This window comes from Mustela erminea, chromosome 5 (assembly GCF_009829155.1).
Source record: "Mustela erminea isolate mMusErm1 chromosome 5, mMusErm1.Pri, whole genome shotgun sequence".
Taxonomy (NCBI): Eukaryota; Metazoa; Chordata; class Mammalia; order Carnivora; family Mustelidae; genus Mustela; species Mustela erminea.
Genome location: NC_045618.1, coordinates 34,416,421 through 34,430,601, shown reverse-complemented (window position 1 = coordinate 34,430,601; position 14,181 = coordinate 34,416,421). Strand labels below are relative to the sequence as shown.

At 47.8% G+C, this 14,181-nt stretch overlaps 2 long non-coding RNA genes across 2 annotated transcripts; both read right to left on the bottom strand.

Moving 5' to 3' along the window:
* Positions 1-965: 965 nt before the first annotated feature.
* LOC116590599 lies at positions 966-2,742 on the bottom strand. The gene is made up of 2 exons (XR_004285672.1): positions 1,570-2,742; positions 966-1,123 (listed from the first exon to the last, which is right to left on the bottom strand). It is a non-coding gene; the product is annotated as an uncharacterized LOC116590599 (long non-coding RNA).
* A 2,048-nt stretch (positions 2,743-4,790) lies between these two features.
* Positions 4,791-12,548, bottom strand: LOC116590600. The gene is made up of 4 exons (XR_004285673.1): positions 12,460-12,548; positions 12,188-12,296; positions 9,406-9,611; positions 4,791-4,980 (listed from the first exon to the last, which is right to left on the bottom strand). It is a non-coding gene; the product is annotated as an uncharacterized LOC116590600 (long non-coding RNA).
* Positions 12,549-14,181: the final 1,633 nt, after the last annotated feature.

Here is a 14,181-nt window from a genome sequence, read left to right as displayed (position 1 = left end):
GGTGTTGTCTCAAAGTGTAGCTGAGATGAGCTATGCGAAAGACCCCGGCGTGTGCCCGGCCCGCATCAGACTCTCAGCTTATGTCTCGTTGAATGTGAAAGCCTGGTGAAGCGTGGCAGAGGAGAAAGAAGTCGAGGCCTGAGGTCTGGCCCTGAGCAGTGGCACTGGGAGACAAGTTCTTAAAAAACACAAACAGGGACACTGGTAGAGGGTGTCCTGCTCTCTGCAGTGTAAATATCCCGCTGTAGTTCAATTAGGCATGGTCACTGTTAACCTCGAATGGGACTCCGGGGCACAAAGAAAAAGGAAAGTCTTGTGCATTATCCTGTCTGATTGGCAGAGGGGGGTGGAGCCCCTTGTGGGGTAAGTGCCATGCAAAATCTAACACGGCCTCTGGTTCCTTAAGAGTAAGCCTTCAGCCGCCCTGCTGGGCTGGCAGCTGCCCAGCATGGTGGAGGGCTGGAGGAAGGGAGTCCTGAACAGAGACTCCCAGGAGGGGTGAGTCTGCATTTCACGCACTGGGCGACTGTGGACAAATCGTGCTCACGCTTCCGGTCCTGTCTCCTCATCTGTAAAATGGGGAAGAGAAAGCAGACAAGGTGTTGTCTAACAGAAAGGCAGCAGAGTGGAGCGGTCAAGGGCCTGGCCCCCACTGGCTGTGTGAACTTGGGCAAGCTGGTCTTCCCCTGTGTGTCCTGAGTCCTTGGTGAAGTGTGCAGTCTTGTCACTGCCCGCTCTCAGACACAGCCACTCAGCATCCCCCCACCCCTGCACCCCCATCACCAAGGGTTAACGCAGCAGCAGAAACACTGGGATGTCGTTGCACGTTTCCTTCTCCCTCCCTGCTCTGCTGGCTCATGTTGAACTCAAGGCCGACGAAAACCTCCTGATCTTTTTTATGTGAGTTGCAGTCAGGCCAGGTCTCCCTCATCCTGTTCTTGTGCAACTGATTTTTGGAAACGGCATTCAAGACGTTAGATTTATTGATGTTAAATTTCATCTGGTTGCTTTTGACCCAGCATTCTCGACTGTCGAGCTCATCTTGAACCTTAATTCTCTCATCCCCTCCAGCGTTGAGTCATCTGCAGACTGGATGCACATGCTTCCCATGTCTTCATACGAACTGTTGGCGTAAAAAGGCTATTTGTGTAGATAAAAATAGAGACAGAGATACAGGCTGCCATAGAGAGCAAGAAGGGGCATCAGGTACGAGGCTGAGCAAGAGGGATGTTATCTTGGGGGAAGCAGGGACTCATGACCCTCCATCAATCAGCATTGAAGCTTTTGCTCTATGTACCCACTTTGCTCACTCTCCTTTCTTGCCCCTGGATCCCAGAGTGTTCTAAGTGATGACAAGGGGAGTTCACCCCTCAGCCCCTCTGACCGTGGCGCCTCCCAAACTATGAAATCCACAGGGATGGTCTGAGTCCTTGCCTGTCTGCACCTGACACAGTCCCAAAGCCAAGTCCTGTCCTTCCCCCGCCCCACCATTGCTTCTCAAACTGAGACCACTCCCACCTTGGGGCCTTGCCAAATAGCTGCTGTTCATACAAAGAAATCAATTTTCACTTGAAGGTCAGGGACCACGATGTCATACTGTGTTTCTTGCTCAGATGTTTCCGTTTTAACAGGAGCCCTCACTGTCGACACAGCAAGGGCAGAGCGGGTGTCGATCCGTTACTGGCCACTTGTGATCGTGCGGGGCTCCACACTCAGTCCAGGGCTCCCGAGGGCATACTGGATCCCAACACAGTGCACACAGCATAGCTCCTAGGTGTGACTGCAAGTCCCCACGGAAAGGATCAGGGCACTCGATTCAAGGTCGCAGAGAAAAGTGAAAGCAAAACTCTAGAAGGACTTCCTATCGCAAGTGGTTTAAATAAAACCCCAACAATTTCTGTTTCTCCAGATAATTCGGCAGCTTTCTGGTAGTGTGCCAACCAGCTGGCCACTGGTCGTAAGGCTTTCTGAAGCCCCATGCCCACTACCCACCCAGACATGGCCATGGGCACCTGGCTGAGTGCCCCAGCCCCAGGACAGCCTGTGGCTTCATGCGCTCAAGCTGATCCCTCTTTGATATCCCTGGTACCAGAACCTTTTTATTTTTACCAAGAGGGTTCCCTTGTAGGAAAGAGTTTACTGCTGTCCCTGATGATGATAAAGAGGAGGTGTTTCCCCTTGTTGAGTGCCTACTAGGTGCCAGACATTGTACCAGAACTTCTGAACAAACCATAGGTTATCTTTTCAACAAAGGTAGGAAGCCGGGTTTTATTAGTCCCATTTTACAGAGGAGTAAACTGAGGCCCGCAGAGATCTAGTGAATTGCCTGGGGCCAGAAAAAATAGCGGAATTAGAATTTGAACCCTGGTCTTTCGACTCTAAGGTCCACTGTAACCATGGCTTTGTTTCTGTAGCTTTCAGAGAACTCACACTCTTTGGACCCAAAAAGTTCTGTGAGAAAGAAAGGAAGCCAAGACAGGATACAGCATCCTGCCCATCACTCATGTGAGTGCTGTGATCAGGATCAAGGCTATGGGGGATCTCACAGAGCTTGGGATCGAGCTCTCTGACTGGTAATAGGTGAATTCAGGGGGATCCCTATGATTTCGAAGCAACCCAGTGATGCCCAGGAGAAGAAAGCCTTCTTTGTCTTTGGAAAAGCAGGGGTGGGAGTGGGGGGTGCTGGGTGGGGGGAAGCTTCAGCGAATGCATGATGCTCTAAACATACATGGATTCTAATGTGTTCCAGCCTTTACCGTCTCTATAACTTAGGTCCACTATTTATTTTACCTTCCTGGGCCACCGTTTCCCCCATTTGTACCTGGGGGTAATAACAGTGCTTGGGTGAAATTGGAAAGGTGAGCAGTTTCTGTAATCCATTCGCACAGTCCAGGAACGTCTTAGGTGCCTAATACACGCTCGCTACTTTTTGTATCTCCATCTCTATAATAATCTACATTTCAATGAGTTGTTCATCCCTCATGGAGGCATCCTTGTCCCCATTATACAGACTGGGAAACTGGGTGCCAAAATGACCTGGCCAAGGCGATCTGGAAGGTCCTGGATAGAGTCAGGCCTGGAGCCCCCCTGACCGCACAGCATCTCCTTGTCCTCATTATGCTCAGCTTTGTCTTACCCTGGAGTCCAGATTCACAACCTTTACTGCATGTCCCAGTTGCTGGGGGTCTTGTTAACTCGCAGCTTCTCAGCCAGGAGGACTGGCTGGGCCTGAGACTCTGCATTTCTAGCAATCCCCCAGGGGACTGCACTTTGCATTGGATGGGCTTTTCCCTCCAGCATTGGGGGTGGGGGTCTGTAGCAGCCTCAGAGAAGCAAACAGTCAATCCCGGGGGGCCTTGGAGCAGGCTTCTAAGTGTCAGCCCCCAGGAGAAGTCTACAGCCCTACTGTGTCTCCAAAGTGGCGCCCTGACAGATGGACCATGTAGGGAGGTGATGTCTGTGAGCCGTCTCCCAGCAGGGTCTCTGCGCCAGGACTGCCCTCCTGCTCATGCTCTCCTTTTGCTTCCTTCTGGCTGCTTCTGTCAGAGCCTGACAGTTACAGCAAAACAGTCTTGCTCTCCCGCACCGAGCCCCCGCTACACGGCTGGGCTCGAGCCCCAGCAGCCTGTGGAGAGGGAGCTGACATTTGTCTTAATTGGAGTTACCCGTGTAAATCCCGCCCGTCCCCTCCCTGCGCCCTCGGCCTTTGATGAGCGAGGGGGCTCTGAACACAGAGAGGCTCCTAATCTCCCCAGGGAGACACGGTGTTATTAATGCAGGCGCTGGAAGGAAATGTTCCGTCTCGTCAGTAGGGAAAGTGAACTGGAGGTGAGTGGAAAAAAAAAAAAAAAAAAGAAACAGTAAAGGAGAACATGGGCCACAGAGGTGAGAAGAGGAGGGACACCCGGGAGCATCTGCCTCACCCCTCCTGGGCCAACAGCGGCAGGCCCCTCCCCTTCCTCAGTCTTGCAAAACCAGCCTCTAACTGAGAGATTTTCGAACTCAGCTGCACGAGTCACCTGGGAGCTATAAAAATTGCTCATGTCTGGCTCCCACCCCCAGAGATCTTTATTTAATTGGCCTGGGTGTGGCCTGTAGACATTGGATCTGTAAAGCCCCGAAGTGATTCTAATGTAGGAGCTGCAGGAGGACAACTGGTCTCATCTCAGTTTCTCTGGGAAGCCTCCCCTGATTAGCGCAGACCCATTTATGAGCCCAGGGGAAACAGCTCATTGTCTGAGTCATTGACACCATTGACAATCCGGCCAGCTCGGCTAGATCTGCATAATTGTCCAGTAGCTGGGTGCAGATATCCCCCACGCTGGTGTCATTTGGATGGAGGATATGCAAAAGGATCTTGTTTCTTTAAGTTTAACTCACAAATGAGCAAGGATGTGCACCTGCTGGACAGCCGCTGAATCAATCCAGTCATTTTGCCAACATTTATGGAGCACCTATCATGTGCATGGAGCTATGGGAGATTTGAAAGCATAAGGGAGGCACACTCTGCTCTTACGTAGTGCCCAGTAAGGATAGATTGGACAAGACCGTAAATAACCATAATAAAAATGAAACCTGGAGGTGATAGGCTGTGGGTTAGGGAAATAAACAGGCAATGAAAATGTATCTAACACATAGGGTGTACCACGCAAGGTCCCAGTTGACTTACCTTGGCTATGTCATCGCGGTTGATGACTGCCCTAAAAAGGAGAAGGTATTATTCCCATTTTATGGATGAAGAAGGTGCGACTCAAGAAGTCAGTGGCTTTCCCAGGGGCACGCACCTAGTGCATGTTGATGCGTAACTCCAAAAGGGTAGTGAGAAGATGCTTCTATGAGAAAATGAAGTATGATTCTGGCTAGGGGCATCTAGGAGAAACTTCAGGAGGACCCAGGAGCTCACTATACAAACACATCTGCTGAGGTGCCTTGCATAGTGAGAGGAGGTAGCCTCGGTGAACAGCCATGTCCCAGATGAAGCTAGAGGGGAGCAGAAGATTATGCTGCAGGATATCTGGAAGACCAGGGCAGGGCTGGTGGGAAGTTGAGAAAGGAGGGTTTCTCTGGGGGATGCAAGTTCAGAACACCAAGGGGGCAAACAGTGTGGTGAGGGATAGATAGAGAGTGGGAGACTTCTGGGTACCAACTGATCAAAACAGGAAGGGGAAGCACAATCATCTTGCCACTCTGAGAAGGTGGGCCCTGGCCCAATTATGTGGCTGAGTTGATGGCAGGTTCCAGTCTCTGCAGACAGAGGGCTTGGCTGAGGGTAAATGCACAAACCCCTCAAATGACACCTTGGGCAGGCTGGATGAGGTGGGCAAGGAGCCAACAACTCTGTTTTTCTGACACTAATGTCCACTTGTCACTAGTTGACTATAAAATTCATAGTTTTTTAATATCTGCCACGGGCAGGCATGGGCCCCTGTGATTCCTCCTGGAAGAGATAACAATTTCTGGGAAGATGGGGTAATGGAACTAATCTTCAAAGATCAGGATGGCGGGGATGGGGTGACAGTGATGGTGATGATGATGTAGAGGTAAGGGTGACGCTGGTGGTGGAGTTGATGGTCATGATGAGGGTGACGGCAGTGATAATGATGGCAGTGATGCTGATGGTGATGATGGTGGAGCTGATGGTCATGAAGGTGGTCATGAAGGTGGTGGTGGTGATGGTGACAGAGTTGATGGTTGTGAAGGTGGTGGTGGTGATTATGATGGTGATGGTGGTGATGGTGATGATGGTGGTGATTATGGTGGTGGTGATGTTTGAATGACTTATGCCCAGGTGGCTGCTATCTCTAGCCCTTCTCCTGACTCACATTTTGCAGCTCCCTCATTGTCATCCCCTCTTGTGTTATGAAGACCTGTGACACTCCAAACGTCCACATTGAAACTTGTTATTCCTCCTTTACCTCTGCAGCTTGAAGAACAGCCCCACTGGCCATCTGGCCATCAGAGCTGAATGTCCAAGTCAGTTGAGACTCCTAAACCTTTCTCATCTTCTATATTTCTCAGTTGATCACCAAGTCCTGATGATTTTGCCTCTTAAATATCTCTTGAAGCCCACAGCCACCTGTCCATCTCTCCAGCTCCTATACTCCTTGAGGTCACATCACTCTCCAGCTGAACTATAGGAACAGCATCCTGATAGACCTCTGAGCTCAACTGGCCTTTCTGTAAGCCAGCCTTCATCTCACTGCCAAAAGTGATCATCTCTCAAGCAGATTCAACCATGCCACTTCCCAGGGTCAACCCCATCTCTGGACCACAGAGAAAGAGCACAGCATAGATGGTAGGCACCAGCCAGCCCCAATCCAACCACATGGCTCCAATTCCATGACCTTGCAGATCTCTGCTCTTGCTTCCTTTCCTTTGCTCATACTAGTACTTCTTTCTTGGACACCTTCTTCTCCTCTGGTTGGTGCAATTCTTCTTAGTCCCTAATGAAGCCTTTTCCTGGCTTCCAACTCAGTGAGCAGCACTGGTCTCCCTCTGCTGTGCATTTAACTACTACCTGCAGCCTTGCTTATCCCACTATGCTGCAACCCATTTTTTGTTCATCTGCTTCCTCTGCTATGCCATGAGTTTCTCCAGGTAAGAGGTCTTGCTGTCTCATCTCTGAAAACTGAGGACCTAGCACTGGTCCGTAGTAGGTGCTTCCTGAATTAGAGACCAGGAATGTTAATCTCAGCTATCTGTGTGGTGCCCAAAACTGTGCAGAGAGCTGCACATCTTCATTCAGGGTTGCAGGTGGCATTTGAATTGTTTTACTGATGGGAACACAGATTCAGCAAAAATGGTGAGATGACTTGCTTGAGGTTGCCCAGGAAGATAATGAGCAAGTCAGTCTAGGTTTCAGGTGTCTTGACTCCTGTGTGGGAAGTGTGTTGATTTCACACCAAGAAGCTCATTTCCTTTTCTCTGAGAAACTTTTGAGACTGAGAAGTGACTCATGTATACAAGACCCGCCCACTCTGAACACTAGATACTTGTGTATAGGGAGGGAGAAATGGCTCTGGATTCCCAGGTAAAGATAGAAACCGAACACAAGCATCTTAAAGTCACCAACCCCAGAGTATGAGGAAAACAAAACAAAAGAGTCACAAAATTTTGGAAGCTGGAAAGCAGGTAGAGAAGTGATAACTAACTTAGCAGGAGAAATATCAAACACTCTTAAGCTGGTATTGGAAAAAGCTAAGAACCAAATCAATTTACACCGTACAACCCTCAAAAGCCTCAGGAACTGGCAGCATCAGGTACTTCTAGAAGCAAGTGAAGAGAGGGGGTGAAAATAAAGATTACTGAGTGAAGGCAATTTACCCAGAGGCAATTAGAACTCCAGATCCTTCTTTCTGTTTCTTACAGCTAGGCAACTATCTATTTCTTCCCATGACTTAAGCCTGGGGATAAGAGGGAATCCCTGCATGAAGATGAGGCAGATGAGGCACAGCTTAGGGTGAGGTCTGAGCTGAAAACAGGGAATGGAGAGCATTTGTATGCTTAATGTTGAGGTAGCATAGCCAACTTCTCCCAGCGGCTCCCAGTAAGCTGCCTCTGGGTTTACACTGTCTAGGTAAGACCCTGGAATTTTCTTCTATGAGGGGAAAAGAGTAGCTCAAGAAGAAAGATCCATAGAGTTTAAAATTTTACTCCTTCATGCTTTGATCAGAAAAGTACTGAAAAATGGAGATATCAACCAAAATGGAAGGGGGGGGTGAACTAAGAAAGAGGAAAACATGAAACAGATACAGATGCAAAGGGAATCCCCCAAATGATGATTGTGGGAGAGCCCAGGATGACAGTCATAACCCAGGCAGAGATGGTAGCCAGTCTCAACTGGAGAAGATAAGAAAACCCCATGGAACACTGTTCATGAAAGTAAAACAGATAGAAAGATGGATGTGCATTAATATGTCTAACTCTCTTCAGAAAACTAGTGGCCATTTTGAATGTCGACTGAATAAATTAATAGGAAACTGTGCAAGCAACAGGAAAAACAAAAGCAACTATCAACTCCAAAAAAACACAAAAGGTGTCAGGACAGAGAAAAGAATCTTAGTTTACTACATGAATCAGCTCTAGATAGTAGTAGTAATTTCATTGAAATAGTGATAGCACTGACTATCAATCTAAGTGAATTGACTATGTGATTATATGTGATTATACTGGGAGGCTGGAGGCTAGGGGACGTGCACGTGTATGTCAGGTGTATGTGTGTGAGGGCAAGAGCTAAAACCCACCGTTCCATAATGGAAAGTCCATCAACAATGCCTAAAATAGAAATATCAAGAAATAGTGATGCAAACATGCAATATAGAATTGTGAAGGTAAGGATTAGATGGAATCATTTAAAAAGTTGCAAGAGCTTATCTATGAAAGGATGCAGGTGAATGCTGTTTTCCTTAATAAACTTTGTAGAACTTGTTAACTTTAAAAGGCATGATTGTAAACTGTAACTTCTTCTTCTTCTTTTTTTTTTTTTTTTTTAAGTAACATAAATACTTGACAAAACAACTAAAAAGCATGGGCATTAGAATCAGATGCTTTTAACTGGGTGACCACAGACAAGTTGAGTAATCTTTCTGAGTCTGTTTCCTCATCTGTAAAATGGGGTTAAAAACACATGATGGCAGTGAAGATAAAATGTGGTAAGTATTTAAAGTGCTAAGCACTAGTGTGTTCTCAATAAATGTTTGTTGAGTGTCAATCAAGACAGAAAATTGCCTGCATTTTTGTTCATTTGCCTGACAAATGTTCCTTCTCCACTCTTTACCTGTCAGAGGTTGTTTTCATTTATCGTTGTTGTTTGTCTCAGTGTTATCACTAGTGGTCCCCCTGCTGCCCACCCCCACCTTCTCAGATGAAGACAGGAAGTACCAATTCACAGATTCACAGTGAGGAGTTGGGTGGTGGGTAATTCAGTCTCTCCTTTCCAAACCACATAAATGCGTCAAGTTCATTTCTTGTTTTGGCCTTTCCTCTTGTACCTCCCCATCCCCCCTCCCAGCAGCTACTTTTACTTGCAGCCTCGCAGTTCCCTCTCCTTTGACTCTCTCCTTTCCCCTTGCTTAACCAAGCAGAACCCTTCCTTCCTTCCTTCTCTGCCCTTGCAGATCAGTACACTCTCGACTCTCAAGCCTAGAGGCAGGAGGCCTGAGCCTGCAAACACATCCTGGGCTGGGGGTTGGGGAGTGGACAGCGGGGAAGGGAGGGCTCCTGAAAAAGGGGCTGGGGTTTCCACCTAGGCCTGTGGCTCTGCCCCTGACTCAGTGGGAACATCATCAAATCCTGTCTCCTTCCCTGATCCTTCTCCTTAGCGCCAGCACACATTGACAGGGGCTCCCTGGCATCTCTGCCTCAGTTTCCCTGGGTGCATAAGTAGACACTGAACTTATCACTCACCTCTCCAACTTTGTTTTCCTTGTGTTTTCTCATCCTGTCCTTGACAGTTGGAAGATGGTGGTGCTGATCTGTGGAAGATGGAATCTGGGGAGCAGGAGCCGGTCTGGGGAGGGCTGCGGGTCTTGACTTCACTCATGTTGATTTTGAGGTCTAGATAGATATTCAACAGACAGTTGGATCCAGTGGTCTGGGTTCAGGAGTGAGGCCTGAGGGTGGGAGAATAGAGACCTGAGGACCCAGCCCCCAACTGAAGAAGCTACCAGAAGGCACATCTGGGGCTCAGGGACTGACCAGGAAAGGGCCAGGCATGTTGAGTGAGAAGGACAGAGAGCTGAGGGATGAACCTTGGGGATACCTCTCCTTAGAAGTGGGTAAAGAACCTGCTGAGGAGTTCAGAAGGGGCTCCCACAAGGATCCTGAGAAAAGTCCTGCATGGGCACCACCTCTGAAAGCCTCCAAAGAATGTCTCAAGAAGGAGGAAGTGGTCAACCTTCTCGAAGGCTGCAGGGAAATTGGGTGAGAGAGAGTGAATCATGCTGGTGTCACAGAGGCCACAATGACCTTGACCAGGGAAGTCCCTGGGGTGGGGGCAGGGAGCCAGACCACGCTGAGTGAAGGGGCAGGCGGGGGGAGGGGGGGAAGTGAAGGCAGTGACAATAAACAACTCTCCCAGGAAAGGTGCCTCAGAGAGAAAGGCCTGGTGATCCCCTGGCAACCCAGGGGATTTTAAGCGCTGCTGGAAAGGAAACAAAACGTGTCAGAAACCGTGGAGAAGGTCCTAGTGCCAGGGAGATGCAAGGGTGTGGTCCCGGGCCCATGAAGATGGGCCTGGGGTAGATGGGAGGAGGTTCGCCCCTTCCCTCAGGCAGGACAAACCACAGGAGGGCTGGGCCCAAGGGAGAGACCCATGGGAAGGGGCACGACCTTGGCAGGGTTCCCTCCCACGAGCCGATCTTCGAACTTCCTTTGTTTTGCCAAAAGAATTTTCCAAGGCTGGCGTTTATGAAGCATCTAATTCTATCTTCTTGCCACGGTTCTGGATGTGTCATGTATGTTATTTCTAATCCTGCTGGGGTCTGGGGATAGGCACATATGAAAGTTATTTTGCCTGTAAGAAAATTGAGCCTGAGGAAATTTGGTATCTAGTGCATAGTTACCTGACCAGAGAGTACCTTCCGAGATGCCAACCCAACTCCAAGGAATTCCCCAAAGCATCCCACAGTGCCCTCTGGCCTCCCAGCGCTGCCGCCATGAGCTCAGAATTACTCAGCCACACCAGTGCGAGCTCTCTTGCTTCTGCTCAGAATGCCCGGGGTCCAGTGCCTGCCACTCAGGAGAAGACTTGTCCTTCCAACTTTCCCACCCTCCCTGGCCAATCTTCCTCACCCCCATGTTACCATACATCACATCCATGCCTTTGTAGGCTGTTGGCTGTGTTGTGTTGAAATGATCCGGGTTTTTTTCTCTATTCCACACCCCAGCACTGGCCTGTGGGCACCTCACGAGCAAAGCCCTTCCCTTCCCTGGCTTATCTGTAGCTCCCAGACAAACGCCCAGCAGGTGGTAGGGCCTAGAAGAGAGTTTGTCAGATGAGTTCATGATAACTTGCTTTTAGAAAATCAACAAGGACAATTTGGGCATAAAAATTGATAACGAGGGAGACATATTTGCAAACCGCATATCTGACAAAGGATTTCTAACTAGAATGTGTAAGGAACACTCAAAACTCAACAGCAAGAAAGAAAACAATCCAGTTAGAAAATGGGCCAAAGACATGAAGAACCATTTCACGAAAGATAGGCGGATGGCAAATATGCACCTGCAGAGACAGCCAATACCATTAGCCATTAAGGAAAAACAAATTAAAGCCCCAACGAGATATGGCAATCTACTCACCAGAATGTTAATACAAAACTTAAAAATAGCGGCAATACAAACTTTGGCAAGGACGCAGGGAGACGGACCGCTCACCCGGTGCTGATGGGAATGTGGAGTGGGGCAGCCGCTCTGGAGAGATCTGGCCATCTCTTGAAAGACTCAACATATACCCGCCATATGGCCTGGCACTGGCACTTAGGGGAGATTAGCCCTGAAAAATGAAAACGTGTCCACACAAAGCCTGGGATTGACTGCTCCGGGCGGCTTTATGTACCATAGCCACAAACCAGAAGCGGCCAACATGTCTACGACAGGTGAATGGTTAAGCGAACTTGGTATATCCACACCGTGAATGCGGCTCAGCCGTGAAATGAATGAAACATTGCTACACACAATGTGGATGGAGCTCAAGGACAGTATGCAGAGTGGAGAAACCCAATCCATGTGTAGAACATTCCCTTTACAGAACATTCTGGAAACAAGAGAAGTACAGAGATGGAGAACAAATTAGTGGTTGCCACGGACTAAGGATAGTGGTGGAAGGCGAGATGTAATTATGAGAGAATAGCACAGGGGAGACTTTGTGGTAAGAGAGCGGTTCTGTATCTTGACTGCTGTGATTACAGGAATTTATTATTCACGGACATTCCCCCTGTGTCAGTTTCTGGTTTTGACATTGCACTATAGTGATGTAAGATACAACCATCCAGAGACTGGGTGAAGGGGCCATGGGAATTGCTTTCTCTGCAACTTCCTGGGAATCTCTAATTAGTTCATAATAAAATGGTATAATGAATTAATTATAGTAACAGATTATAACCCATAGTAAAGAAAGAATCCTTGAGTGTAAACTGAAATAAATAAATGACTTAGTAAATGAGGAGAAGGGGAAACTCTTACTTACAGAAGGATTCCAGCCAGTGAATATAGAAGGAATGTTGGAATCAGAAAATCACCTATGGCAACCGCCGCAGCAATAACTGCTTCGGGCAAGGACCATCCATCCGCAGATGCTAAAACTGGTGAGCAAGCATGTGATGAGAAATGAAATACTTATGTAGTCTCGAGAAAACTTCTTACAAGATACTGAACACTTTATAAAGGGAAAGAGAATGACTTTGCAGTGGAGAAACTCGGTAGACCCCACTTGAGCCAAGTGATCAAGGCTAAACTCACCAGTGAGGGGACCAATCTTCATCCTACCCTTCCTGATACAATGCACTGAGAAGGACTGCATCATGTCTGCGTCAGCCTGCCAACATTGTGTAACCTGAGCCTTATCAGGAGGAAACACCATCAGACAAACTTGTACCGAAGGGCAGCTGCAAACCAACGGGCCGATTCCCTGCAAAAATGTTAAGGTCGTGAAAAACAAAGAAAGGCCAAGAAACCGTTCCCAGTAAAGGGATCCTGTGCTAAAGAGACACGGCAACCAAATGCAAGCGGGATCCTGGGTCAGAAGAAGGGTATTAGTGGAACAGTTGGTGAAATCTGAAAGAGGTCTATGGATTAGATACTATTGTGGAAATGTGAATTTCCTAATTTTGATAACTATACTTTGGTTATGTAAGAGAATGTCTTGTTAAGGAAACACATTCTGAAGTATTTAGAGGCAAAAACATCTAAATTTACTCTCAAATTTTACATTGTATCTATATATATTTGCACATACACACACATATATGTGCATATATGTGTATTGTGTATATATACATACATGTATGTACACGTGTACATGGAGAGAGAAAATTATAAAAGAAATTATAAAACAAATAAACAAATGTAAAATGTTAACATCTGGGAAAGGCTTTGTACCATTTTTGCAACATTTTTTAACCCGAAATTATTTTTATTAAGTTTAAAAAATAAACAATAGGAAAAAAATTAGTAGGGCTTTTCGCATGTAAGGGATAGCTGTTACTCATCTAATTGGCCATTTCCTGTCCTCAAGAATGGCACATTCAGGCTGCCATCCCCTAGGATGGCCGGGCAGCCTGACGTTGCCAACTCGGGCTTCGGGGTTAGAGGAGGAAGGCGCACTGCTATCCCCCACCTGTCTCCACGGTGCCACCATAGACATACAAAACCAGTCCTGGTCCAGCAGGGATGGGCAAAGGAGATTTTCTGGCTTTCAAGATTTTTCCATTCTCTACTTTTTCTCTCAAATCCACTTCTTTCCTGGAGGAACTGGAGGCTCCGGTCAGACATGGCTTGTTTAGGAAGGCAGGGTTCACCCTGCCAGGGAGGGCCTCGGCCAGAGCAACAGCAACCAACTTCAGTTCTGTGGGACCAACTTCAGTTCTGCTCCTTCCTGGGAACCAGCTGAGGCCTGATGTGGCTTGGGGGCCTCTCCTGACTCCCAGCCTGTACTCTCTGTATCTCGCACAGCTCAGAGCCAGAAATCAAGAAGTGAGAGGTCTGATTTCCATTCTGCTTTAAACGAGTTGGGCATCCATGAACAAAGCCCTTCATGGCTCCGGATCTACTTCCTCATCCATTACGTGGAGCTGGTAACTCTTGTTTTGCTTTCTTCAGAGCTGGCTTAGGAGGACCTAAAGAATAGAAGGATCCTCTAGAAATATGACCGTGAAGCTGTACTTGAAACCTTCAGTGGAGAAGGCTCTCTCTGTACTGGGGAATAGAAGTTGCACAGATGAAAAAAGGTAGCTTTGTTTGTCCTACCAAATGGATGAGACATTCATTCATTCATCTACCCATCCATTCATCCTCCCATCCATCCATCCATCCATCATCCTTCCTTCCTTCTAGCCATCACCCATCCCTCCATCATCTGTCCACCCATCTATCCATTCATCATCAACCCATTCATCCTTTTATTCCATCACCCTTGTATCCATCCAGCCATCCAGCCAGCATGCATCCATCCATCCCTCTGTC